This window comes from Ptychodera flava, chromosome 2 (genome assembly GCF_041260155.1).
Source record: "Ptychodera flava strain L36383 chromosome 2, AS_Pfla_20210202, whole genome shotgun sequence".
NCBI classification, from domain to species: Eukaryota; Metazoa; Hemichordata; class Enteropneusta; family Ptychoderidae; genus Ptychodera; species Ptychodera flava.
This window is the reverse complement of record NC_091929.1, coordinates 30,527,488-30,538,075: the sequence shown is the minus strand read 5'-3', so window position 1 is coordinate 30,538,075 and position 10,588 is coordinate 30,527,488. Positions and strand designations below refer to the sequence as shown.

At 40.2% G+C, this 10,588-nt stretch overlaps 1 long non-coding RNA gene across 1 annotated transcript; it reads right to left on the bottom strand.

The window, feature by feature from the left end:
* Positions 1-291: 291 nt before the first annotated feature.
* LOC139118910 (uncharacterized) lies at positions 292-2,856 on the bottom strand. The gene is made up of 2 exons (XR_011548817.1): positions 2,659-2,856; positions 292-462 (listed from the first exon to the last, which is right to left on the bottom strand). It is a non-coding gene; the product is annotated as an uncharacterized lncRNA (long non-coding RNA).
* Positions 2,857-10,588: the final 7,732 nt, after the last annotated feature.

Sequence of the window (10,588 nt, the reverse complement as noted above, 5' to 3'; positions counted from 1 at the left end):
GATCACATTGTGAAACAAATTGACGTGCATCTGTATGAGGTAGGGTACTATCCTTGTACCAAGTTTGAACAAAATCGCTCCAGGCGTCTCTGAGATATCTGTGTGAATGGACGGACGGACACACGCACGGACGGACGCACGCACGGACATGACCAAACCTATAAGTCCCCCCGGACGGTGTCCTTGGGGACTAATAATCATATGACAGGAAAATAAAGATTACAACAAATAGTTGGCATTCGTGTGTTGTGCATTAAGTAAATGGCATCATGCTTGTTTCTGGTATGATCATGGTGTGTATGTGCGGGGAAATACTGTTTTTTTTTTACTTTTCTGTTGGTCGCCAATTTTTGAGTACGTCACCAGTTTATTATTCAGCCTGTTAAAACGTGTAGGCATGGTCCAAATCAGCAAGCAGTGATAACTCTGATCTTTCCACATCATTTCCAAGAACTCTGTTATCTGGAGAGATTAAAATTGAAAAATTTATTACCAGTAAGCAAATCAATCCAGTCATCATTATCAGAAGATAAAATGTATGCAAATTAAGAAAGAAACACAAATATAATCTCTTTTTGGTATTTATATACACACCAAATATGAGCTAAAACCGACTCAAAGCAGGTCTGTTCATTATAAGCACATATGTAAAATTATGACTACGGTAAGTATTAAATGGAGACATAACAAAATACATAAATGAGTACACTATAGGTGTAACCGTAAAGACTCAAATTGTGTGCTGAACACACATGAGGCTGAGATTGGGGATTTGGCTCAGCGGTTTTATCTATGGCTTCTGCGCTAGGTGACTGGTGCTATACGTTGTGAGTTCAAATCCGACTGAAACCACAATATATTACAAAAGTGTATGGACACAAATTCCATGAGCACAATCATATTGTTCAGTTTAGATTGTCAGCTTGAATTTACAGCTAGACATCAGTTAAGACTGATGACACAGTCCTTGACGTAAAAGAACTTTGTCATTCAAAGTCACTGAAATGTACGTTGTACCAATGATGTGAAATGACCTAAGTTACAATGAAAACAATGTCAAGGCATGTAGAGTACGAACTCAACACATGGAAACTAGACAATATGGCTGCCTCCAAGTGCTAAATTTGCTTTCCTGTGCGTGCATGATACAGCCTTGGGGCTTAGTGGGCCAGGGTCGGGTGTTGGAGTATATTTCTATTCTTTCAAGTATCATCATAAATTCCTGACAAACTGTGTTTAAAACCCTTTCCCCAAAATACCACGGACAGGTAAAAAAATCTAAGTTGGCAAAGAGCAGTCAGGGGGGGGGGGGTCACTTCTATTACTTGCCAATATGTATATGCGCCGCCCAATGGGGTGGGTATTTCAGCAACTTGGTCCAAAATGAGGGGGGGGGTCAATTCCACTGTAAACCATGGTCTAAAATGGGGTTGAAGTTTGAGTGCCACACAAGAACAAATTTCAACAGTCTGTTCCCATCTCGCTGCAGGGTTCTGAGCTGCACTCAATAAGCATGGATATCTTTTCTGTGGCAGGGGAACCATTACAGAGACCCCCTGGCTTAAATAAATATGGACTTTGTTTTAAAACATTGTCACTGATTGTCAGAACTCTACATATGGCAGATTTTTGCCCAATAGAAAATACCCAAACAAAGTGGCTCTACTGCTCCTAGTATTATTCAGGTCGACCATGGCCATATGAAGTAGTATTGCTTTACAGACAAACAGCGAGGTTTGTTGTGAATTGTAATTTTAAAAAAAAACACCACTGAGACAGTAACTGCAGATAACTGATAATTTGCAGAAGCTGGACCAAAATTTGGTGAGAGTGAAAGGCATTTTCTTTCACAAAATTTTTTAGTATTTCCTCATGATTTTCGGAATCATGGCTTGGCCAGCAACAAAATAGCTCTAAACGCAGTACAGTGGTAGGCTTTGCCGGGCAAATACTTAGTGTAGGCTTTGCCGGGGCAAATACTTGCTTTTTCCGTTTTAAAAATGTTGACGCTATGACTGTTGACCTGGGTCAAAGGTCATAAAGGTCTAAAATGGGGTCCTAAAACAACGAGATTTTAGGTCTAAAATGGGCCCTGGGTTTTATACCTGCGGCCGCACACCTCTACCACTTCTCTGAACAAGTACTCCCCCCCCCCCCCCCCCCCGAGAGAGGTACAGCAGTTCTAGCTCTGCGTTATATAACGCCGGAAACACACAGCATCGTACGCAGGGCCATCATTCATTGTGCGATGTTTCTGTGTAAGTTCACAGTGTAGGGCCTAATTTGATTTTGGACGAAGACAATCAGCACTCGCACACAGGCGTTCTGTTTACTGGATAGTTTGTATAAGTGTAGTTTATGCTACGTTCGGATGTTTCCGTAAAAGTCTACGGAACAGAACGTCGGAACCATGGTCGGAACGTAGCATAAAACAAACTACCCAGTAAATAGCTCTGCATGGCCATGGCAGGGCTGTGTGTTAGCGGCGCGGCGTTATACGACCTCCCAACACAAGTGAGTAGGGAGAGCCGTATAACGCCGGTAACACACAGCCCTGCCATGCAGAGCTACCCAGTAAACAGAACGCCTGTATGCGAGTATGAAATATAACGTCGAGCAACAAGATTGAAATTAATGACTGTTTGAGCTGGTACTCACTCAGTAAACTGCTAGGCCATATGGACATCCGCATATCCGTACAGTGATCGGTGGGTCGCGGTCGCTGGTCTCGACCGTGCCGTGTGCAGCGCAATCTCCCATGATGCTAATATGAGACACCCTAACCAGGTGAAAAAATTGGACGCGCAGTTTGGGCTGGTTCGCATTGTAAAATGCATCGGAATTTTGAAAAAGTAATAAAAGTGAGCGCATATATCAAAACGACCAAAATAACAGAGTAGTATTGGCAATGTTACAAAGTTTAACAACTTTATGCAAATATAGGAATGGAAAAATCCCTGGACTGCGTAAAATTTCAGTTCAATTACAACTACGGGGACCACTTTGAAGTCAGGGACCACTTAGAGGTCTTCACAGTCGTCCGATCTCTACTCTTTCCCTGTTTATAGATATAACAAATACATTTTTCGACAAGATGATTTATGGTACATACAAGACATTATGTCTTCAGCAAATGTGCATGATTGTCATGTTTACATATGCAAGGTGTGAGTGGACGTCTGGTGATTGATGTCTCAATGTCTTTCAGTAAGCAGAACAACACACGAACAACTTCTCACAGTAAACAAAATAACCGGTGTAATTTTTAAAATGACGAGTTTGTCTCTTAAAAGTATGACGATAAAAACACTTTGCGGCCCACACACCTCATGTCGAAATTCATCGTCTTTTAAATACTTCTTATCACAATACAGACCAATGTCACATTGAGGGCACTTCACTTTACCAGTGCCGCTACAACGACAACACGCACCAAGCAGAGAATCCATAATATTTTCAAATCTAAAACAAATCAGTACAACACATTGCGTAAGCATATTGTAACATATAATTATATTATAAGAATCAAATGCTTTTGGACAGTCCTGTGGCCGACAAAGTTCCATTTCAGGCCTTTTCTTGGATATTTGAAATGTTCAACTTACATGTAAGGGAAGAGGTCATTTTCAAATAGGCGGTACCGCCAATACCTCCCGCGGTATACCTCTAACCCTGGAGGGACCGGCGGTAAGGCAGTTAGCAGCTTTTAATGAGCTTGCATGCATAATGAGACCGCGGAAAACCGCGCTACTTAGTACGTCATAAGTAAACTATTGTTTCCAAGTCTTTTGATTTTGCGGAGCGCCATTACATTTGGAAACTGAGTGAACGAAGGACAGTTGGCATCATGCATGGCCACCTGGCAGTGTCTGACTTGTAATGTCAGTACTAGAATTCCCAAGAGTGCTGTTGCTGTTGAATGATATTTTGTGTCAGTATTCAACAACATATACAGCACTATAGGCTCGTTCTATTAGTGAGAAAATTGACACTTTAACATTTATGTCACTCTGTTCTTTTCTGTATTCGAAATACAAGATTGCAACTATGTAGCACAATCCGTACTGTACACATACGATGACTTTGCGCTTGCGGCATATATTTAGTTCCTTGTATTGATAAGTGAAAATTGCCTATGTGTCACCGTCATCGGCAAGATGCGCGCAGTTGTTTTAAGATGATAAAATGGAATACAGATACTTGCCAACTATAACATCGAGAGTTGGTCATAGTTCTAAAATAAAAATGACATCAGAAAGAACCGTGGTGTTGAGAAGTTGGACACCAATTTTTTATGTTGGTGGCAATGTAAGTATGTTTTCTATTTTTTTATAGTTGAATGTCTATTTCTAGTACAGAATGATTATAATAAAAACTATATTGAATGCTTTCTCCCATTGTCAATACCTAATTCAATAAAAAATGCATACCGACTTACTAGTAATCTACTCATAATCAAACATCGAGTTAGTTATTGCAATTAGACACCAAAGTTTGGATGCGTTGTTTTGAAAAGTTTATAACCACTAAAAATTGATCACGCGGCAATAAACACGGTGAATTACATGTAGGTGTGTGATTGCTAGTGAATTTTTTTATGATTCTTAAATCGCCAAACGAAAACATTTATATATATACGATTATGAACAGCTGTGTGTCAGCAACTACACTTGCCTCCGGTCGCTTGGCTTTTCTCAGCATAGCAACAGCAGTTACTGGCTGGCCGAGCAAGCCAATCCGTTCATCCCACGATCCTACGCAACAACCTACCACTAATGCGACAGTTTGCTTAAGTTTACTCCTTCAGTTTATTATTTTTTGTATTTATATGCTCATAGACTAGGAGCAAGTCTTGTTAGCAACGTGAACTTGATTTGTTTAAAGCACGGTCCCTCCACAAAAGTCCCGTTAGCTTGGCTATGGGGCTACACCATACTTGGCTAACGTACCACTCCCTCACGCACGTTCAATAATGATGCTACATAAATCAGACTTGTTATCAAAAGACCCTTGGGGTTGAAGGTCAATTTAGACGTTGCCTGAATAAAAACATTGTTCTAAAAAGAGTGCAACCATTACGGTCCGGCAAATTGTTTGTAGACCCACAGTCCGTAGAACGTGAGACTATGTGTCGGATGATCGATTTTTGAACGTGGGATTCTCAGCAATGACGACGTCGAGTTCGGCCCTGTGACGTATTTGATTTGCATAATTTATGTCTTGGCCCCACTCTCCGAAAGTCAGCATCATTTCATTGCCCATGAAAAGACATTGTGATTTTAACATATTTATTTAAATATCAGCATCCAACTTTGACGTCCAACATATTTCTGTCAGAAATAACGATATATGACGTGATGTTGAGTCTGTAAAATCACCAATATATGTCGGGCTTTTTTACTTCATTTCTCCACGCTTTTCAAGTACATTACATGTCATGTATCTGGGCATGCGAGGTTCGTGAAATCGCCGAAACTTTACTCGATAAAGGTCAACGATTTATGAGTACTCTCATATCATTGCCAGATCATTTATCCGTGACGTGTACACTCCCTCTGTGAAATCGTCCATCTTTTACATCTGATCATATTCCCTCTGCAATTTGGGGGATATCCATAAACAAAAACTAAAATGACGTGCCTTTTACCTTGGCCCTCCGATACGTAAAATCGCCGAAAGAAGATCGCATTCGTAGCGAAGAACGCTGAGCAGAGTGGCTTACGCGTTCTGCGCACTTTACTTTTTGCACAGATTTGTCTCACACAACCTGCTTTAATTAACGCGGTGTATGTCCGAAAACAAACTTTCATTCATTCATTCATTCATTTATTCATCATTCATTCATTCACTCTAACTAACGGTGTTTAACAGTTTGTCAAACACCAGGTGAGTATTTGTTCGTCCCTCAATGCGTCTCTCTCGCCTCGTGTTTCGTTTGTCCATACAAACACCTGCGATGAGATGAATATTAAATGAGTTCATTGTCTTCAATCTTCATATTTTCGAGTGACGGCCGAGAATGTGGATATAGCCAAGCATCTTGCCAAATCGAATTTCTGAATATCAACTTTCCGAGTTGACTGCTTTTTCGTTTCAACATATCAGAGAACGCGATATTAAACTGTTTGACCGAAGTTCACATATTTCAATACTTGTTCAAATCTCGACCGTCGCGATTTTAGAATGATGCATTCAGTTTTCAGCGTGGTCACAGATTCACATCTGTTTTACGTACTCGCGAAGCCAAAACAAGTCGCTTTTAGAATTGTTCGAGTTTCGTGTCAGAATCGATTTATTTCAGTTTTTCGCCAACTGCATGCTCCTTTTTATCTTACTATTAGGAAATCGTTTTAGATACCAGATATTGTCTGATGTTATATTTAGTTTAGCCTAACGATGGGTTCTAACCTGGCACAACACAATGTTAGTCATGCACTATAAACTGCTGCTCTAAGGTCGGAAACCGTGTTCATGGAGCTGTCCGTTTTTAGCTCCATGCCATGTTCAAGGTGGGCTGTGCTCTTACTTCAACGTGCAGTACCGAACGTTAAAGTCAGCCATTTCATCGCTCGATAATCAGATTTTAACTGGTACACTACAGTGCACAGTTAATACGCTAATTTGTATTGAGCAAGAAGATTATCCCCAGATTTAGTTCGGAATGACAGTTATGTAAATAAAGCCTAACGCTTACGCCGCGAACTGGCCGTTGCAGTGTTCATTTTCTTTCAATTTTCACGTCATGTATCCTTTCATTCATACTACAAATTCAGACAATTGTGTAAAAAGTACTGTACTTCATTATGGGAACTTCCACCGAAAATGTGAGCGAACCGGAATTTTAGCTGACTTTGTACGACTCCAAGGGTCGCATACACATTTCTGCGATTTTCTCCGTTCCGTTTTTGGCAATGTATCGCAACTTCTGGAGAGTGTAACTTGGCGCCACGTTGTTGGATTAGCCTTATCTTTGCACAGGTTGTAGTTAGTGACTACAAAACCGTGTCTCAGAATTCCGATGTTCCAAAACACAAAAGATATCGGACAAACGTGGACATAAGCCGTTAATTTATTCAGAATTCACCACTTCTCACTTTCGAGGCTAATTGGAAGCCCTTTTATCGTTTAGTTTTCCAACAAATGTGTTTCCACAGGTTCTAGGGTAGTATTTTCTGTATCGATTCCATTTTGCAACACCAACGAAGAGTGCGAAAACAGTTAAAAAATTAAACCATAGCACTGACATAAAATTGAGATCAGAAGACCCCTCCTGGAATTCACATCTCCAACGCAATTTTCGTGGTTGCCAAGCGATATTTGGCCATGACCCAATTCTGAACGCGACCTGCTGAGGGGGGGGGGGGGTGGCAGTTTCGCTATTTTGCAGTACTGCAGAGAGTGCAGTGGGCTTACGTACGTACCGCTGAGCGGCGTCGCTTGGCCAAATGTGGCGATCAGTGCAGAAATGATCTGAGAAATTTTACTTTACAGTTTGCAGAAGTCCACAGACACATTTATTCAAAATCATCAAAACGCAGAGCGATTTTTATCTAAAGAAGCTACATCGTTACCAATGCGTGCAGAGCCGTAAACTACGTCAATATGTCGGTCAATTTATATTACTTTTAATTGATTATTTCATGGTGATCGCGCTAACTGGATTCGAACAACTCTATCACTCTGTAAAAAGCTACAATACTAACAACTCTTGACATAATGTTGGTGTCGTTTGATAAACGCATAAATATTTCCAGTTTATTCTGTGCCTACTATACAATGCAAGACCTGAGGTACATGAATATTCAACATTGATTAAGGGTCATTAGCATAGAATTTTAATACCGAAACAATGCTCATTAATGTAATCTGCATATTTGAATATCATTATACCTCACATCTTGCACTAATAGGTGCCTACACCCATTTTTCTGTTTGCTCAGAGTTCAAAGAATACCTACCATATTCTGTAATCTTGAATGCAAAGCTTCAGACTTCAAACAATTATATAAGCAGCATATTTTATTGAACTGAGCTTTATAGCAGAATGTTTTATTTATTGAACGTGTTAATGAAGTTTATTAATGTAAACATGTGATCGTAGACTTGCTCCAAGTCTGTGGGCATATAAATATCAACTTCGCATACCGGTTTGCATGTCTGGTTAGTGGTAGGCTGTTTACATAGATTGTAGCGTGAACCCTTTTGCTCACATGTGCCTCATGCTGTTCACTCAATGGCTGACACATCGCAGCCCATCGATATTGCGGAAAGTATGAACATCGCCTTGGAAAAGAAGGTGCATCATATGCGCTAAATAAGTGATAGAAAGGCAAAAACATTTCACAAGCGAATCATATTTCATTTAAATTTACGTTTGGCGATCGAGATTGTGTAAATCTTCTGATCAAGTTGCACTCGAGTATAGAAGTCACAGAGGTCACGGGACAGGTCACGAGACATCAAGCAAACTGCAGCAGACGATACACGAAAACCATACCTCCAAGCACAAATTAGGAAATTAATCAAAGGAATTTATTCTTTATGCCCTTGAAAAGACGATTTTACTTCTCATTTATACTTCTAACTCATGACCAGACCTTATGTGCATTTTCATCTTAAAGGACGACCTTGCATGTTTACGTGTTTTCGACGGTTCTAACAGCACAGCCAAGACCTGCCAAAATATGCGAGTTTATTTCGACAGTGTCAAATTATCAGTCCAGGAATCTTTTGAGTTGAATTATTATTTCAAAACTATCCGTATTTGTTAAAATTTGTCGGCGCAAATGGCAATTACAACACAATCTAATGATCGAGATGTAACTGGTCGAGGAAATCGCATAGCGTACACTCTGTCTATTACCCCCGTGCTCAACCAGGCATAGCATCACGACGAACGCCGTATGTCAACCCCGTATTCAGAAAGTTAGGTTTTTTCAAACTACACGGAAATACGTCGGTGGTAGTTTGCTGGTATTTTCACTGCCTTCTTTATCAAGTGCAAGGGCATTCATGCTGCTATCAAATGCGGATGAAAATTAGACGACAAACTGTCCCCCAAGGCAATGTCGATATTTGCTATCACGGAATGGTCCCACTCTGCCGATGTGCGACCCGAGTTTTACTTCCCGATCTCGCACAAATCGAACAAATTTTGGGTGTCGTAACTTGAACCACGGTCTCTCTATGAGGGACCGTGCTTGAACTTTACATTTAATATTACAATCGTGAACTAATTTTTTGTGATTGGGTGTTCTGAATTGCACCTTTTTTTAGGTATTTTGGCCTTCAGTTTGCAATATTTTACAGGCGGAATTCGGAAGTGAACATACGCAACAGTTACAACTCACTCTGTTTATATGACCAAGATGTACGCTCTCTCTCTCTCTCTCTCTCTCTCTCTCTCTCTCTCTCTCTCTCTCTCTCTCAAATACTGCAACCTGTGTTTAGTACAGCCGTTCAGGCCATTTACCGCTGTGACCGCGGTATTACCGCGATCGTTAGGAGTAGTAGAGGTGTTAATTTTCACCTCCAGTCCGCGGTAATGAGTTCTCATGAATATTCAGGTCTCTGAGCGGCGGTAATCCTGGCGGTAAGCGAAGTAGAGGTATACCGCGGGAGGTATCCGGCGGTACCGCCTATTTGAAAATGACCTCTTCCCTAATCTACAAGTATTTCGTTGACGACGAGTATTTCTATCAAGATGGATAAAGAAAAATACTAAAAGTTGCTAAAAAAAAACAACTTTTTGTCATTTAATCAAAATCGCTTAACAGTTGTATGCAAGCATTGAAGAGGTCAATGACATTCGCGTTTGATGTCGGTGTAATACTTAGCGTTTGCAACTGTGCGTGACAAATTCGCACATACTTAAAATATGATGATTTAAGTATGTATGCTGTCGGCCAATTCTGATAGGATTTCTGCGATCAGAGAGAAATGAATCAAGGTTATTTTTGAAGTGATTGTTACTTTACATTGCTCTCCTGTTTTCATGCATGGTAAAGCAAATGCAGTCACAGTAAAATCGTAATTGTGTACGGTAGCTGCTTCAACTATACCTATGCCCGTGAACATGTGTGATCGATAACTTTACAATTATTTACAAAAATTGCCACCTGCGACCTACAGCATAAACTTGGATTCATTTAATCATTTGTACGGACGGTATGTGATACAATTGTCCGTTAAGGTTTGGTTTCCTGTCGCCTTTACAATGAATAGACGTTCATGGTCTGTTCTTCGACCTTTGGTCCTTCAATAACGTCACATTTCTGAGAAAATAAATTGAAGAGTTTTTTTCAGTCTTTGGATATTTTTCATGTGTAAAAAATTCTCGTCTATCAAAATGGAAGATATTACTTGAAGAATGAAGAGAGAATGATGAATTGTCTTTGTCGATTACTAATCGGTCCATGGCCACGATTGTCCTTAAAGTACTTTGATCGACCGTCATAGTAGTCAGTCACGGCCACGGGAAAGAAATGCGCCATAAGAAAAACCTTGAACCTACCTTGAATACAAAGGAAACTGGTTCCAATCAACACTAAAATATCTTGATGGTTTATAATTTCACCTGGTACGAAAA